Source organism: Opisthocomus hoazin, unplaced genomic scaffold, assembly GCF_030867145.1.
Source record: "Opisthocomus hoazin isolate bOpiHoa1 unplaced genomic scaffold, bOpiHoa1.hap1 HAP1_SCAFFOLD_124, whole genome shotgun sequence".
NCBI classification, from domain to species: Eukaryota; Metazoa; Chordata; class Aves; order Opisthocomiformes; family Opisthocomidae; genus Opisthocomus; species Opisthocomus hoazin.
In genome coordinates this window covers 227501-230000 of record NW_027448734.1, presented here as the reverse complement: position 1 = coordinate 230000, position 2500 = coordinate 227501, and the positions used below count along the sequence as shown (strand labels likewise).

Here is a 2500-nt window from a genome sequence, read left to right as displayed (position 1 = left end):
CCCGCGCGGGAGGCCGGCGGCGAGGCCCGCGCCATCGCCGCCCCGCGCCTCCCTCCCCCGAAGCTCGCTCTCGCTCTCTCTTCCCCAAACCCACCGCCGATAGCCCGGCGGGGACGAGCTCCGTCCAGCAGGCGCTCTCCGGGAGCGGGGAGCTTCGGAGCGCTCCCCGAGTCTCCATTTAGGGGGACGAAGGCCCGCGCGCTCGCGCGCGCGGCCCTGCGAGGCACCCCAGCCGCGCCGCTGCTGGCCCGCCGGCCCCCCCCCCCCGCGCTGGGGCGGGGGGGCTCGGCGGCGCAGACGGCGATTGATCGTAAAGCGACGCTCAGACAGGCGTAGCCCCGGGAGGAACCCGGGGCCGCGAGTGCGTTCGAAGTGTCGATGATCAATGTGTCCTGCAATTCACATTAATTCTCGCAGCTAGCTGCGTTCTTCATCGACGCACGAGCCGAGTGATCCACCGCTAAGAGTTGTCTCGGTTTCGGCACCGCCCCGCGCGCGCGGAGGGGCCGGGACCGCTCGCCGAGAGCGGCCCCTTCTCTGAGGACGGCCGGACCGACCGCCGGCCCCGCCGCCGCCCACCCCCCTCCGCACGCGCGGAGGGGGCGCGGCGCGGCGGCGCGACGCGGCGCGACGGAGAGGCCCTCGCCTCGGCTTGACCGTACGAGCACAGGGGAAACGGAAAACAACGGAAAACCCCGAGCGGCCAAAGGGCGGGGGAGCCCGCGCTCCCGACCGACCCTGGGGAAACGTACGCAACACACACACCCTTGGCGCGCTTCGGGGGCGGCCCAGGCGCCCGGGCTCGGACCGGCCTCCCCCCGGAGGCTACGGCACGCCCGGCCGCGACGCCTGCCCGCCTTCGCTCGGGAGCCGGACGCCCGGCTGCGCCCGCGCTGCGACGAGCCGGCTCCGCCCACCACGGTCGCCTCTCGCCCCGCCGGCGAACCTCGGCGCCGACGCCGCCTTCCACCGACGCCGGAGGAAGCGCGGCCGGCCACTGGAGCGCGAGCCGGCGACGCGCGGCTGCCCACCGGCCCGCGCCGGATGGGCGAACCCGGCCACCCCGCCCGGCGGCGGCGGCCGCCACCGCCGCCGCGAAAACCGCCGCCGCAGCCGCTTCTCGCCTCGGCCCCCTGGGGCCGCCGGCACGGCCCCAGCGGAAAGGCGGACGGCGCTGAGCGCGGGGGGCGGCTCCCACTCTCCCCGTTTCCACGCGAAGACCCGGAGCGGGACGCCCCCGCGCCGCGCGCCCGCCCTCGAGACGGAAGCGACGGGCGGGGAAACGCGGGACGGGACGGCCGCCAGCGGATGCGGCCGGGGAACCCTCCCGGACGACCCGACGGACGACCGGCACCGACCGGCACGCCGAGCGGCGCCGCCGCCGCTCGGCCTGGGGGGGTGTGGCTCGCCCCCCCCTTTCTTTCCCTGGGCGCCGAGGGCGGGGCGAGGAGCGGGAGAGGGGAGCGCGGCGCGCCCCGAGCGCGGCCGCAGCGCGAGCGTCCAAAGGCGCGGGGCGGCCCCCCGGCGGCCGCCCCCCCCCGCGGGGGCTCGCCGCGCCTTTCTTTCCCCCGGCGCGGAGCCCGCGCTCCGGCCGGCGGGTGGCCCCGTTTGCGAGGGCGGGCAGGTCGGCCGCGGCCGACCCGCGCCGCGGTCTCTCCGCCGAGACCGGCCCGCGGAGAGGGGGGGCAGGTTGGGGCAGCGAGACGCCCCCCCTTCTCCGGCACGGCGGCCCGCGGGGGCGGACGCCCCCCCCGCGGCTCGCGCCGTGCCGCTCGAGTCTTTAAACCGCCGCCCGGCTCCTTTGGCCTTTGACCCCCGGACTCGGCCGAGGGAGGGCCGCCGAAGCGCGGACGCTAGGTACCTGGCCCTGGGGTGAGGGAAACGACCTGCATGGCCCCGCGGGGGTGCCTCCCCCGGCTGCCGCCCTCGGGGGAGCGTCCGCCCGCGGGGGCGCGCCCGGCATCCGCCGCCACCACCTCGTCCTCCTTAGCCCCGGGGCCCGGGGTTTCCCTCGATAGCCCGGCGCTGCGCCCGGGGGGAGAGACGTGGCTCGGGCCGCCCGCTCGCGCGGGACGCGACCCGGCCGGGGGGGGGCCTCGCCCGCCCCGGGCGGCGCCAGCGGCCGAGACCGTGCTCGCGCCCCCCCCTTCCCGCCACGGCTCCCTCTTCGAGAGGCAGCCGTGCCGGGTCGGAGGGGAGGTTCGCGGGTCCGGCCGCCGCGCCGCCCGAAACGCCGTGCGCACACCCGCGCCACGGCCCGGAACGCCCGGAGACAGCCCTGTCCCGCGCGCGGGGGGGTAGACGGCGCCGCCGCCGGCGCCGCCCCACCCCCCCCCCCCAGGAGCTGCCGCCCCCCGAAGACGGCGACACCCCTCGGCTGTCGCGCTTGCGGCCCCCGGTGCCGCCGCCGTCGCTCGACGCTCGCCCCCCGGCCCGCCGAGCAGGCCGGTGCTCTGCCGGCCGCGCTCGCCGCGTTGCCCCGCCGGCATCCCCCCCTCTT

General features: G+C 79.3%; 1 non-coding gene across 1 annotated transcript; it reads right to left on the bottom strand.

Moving 5' to 3' along the window:
- Positions 1-316: 316 nt before the first annotated feature.
- Positions 317-469, bottom strand: LOC142359192 (5.8S ribosomal RNA). Its single transcript, XR_012762167.1, has one exon. It is a non-coding gene; the product is annotated as a 5.8S ribosomal RNA (ribosomal RNA).
- Between the last annotated feature and the right edge of the window lie 2031 nt (positions 470-2500).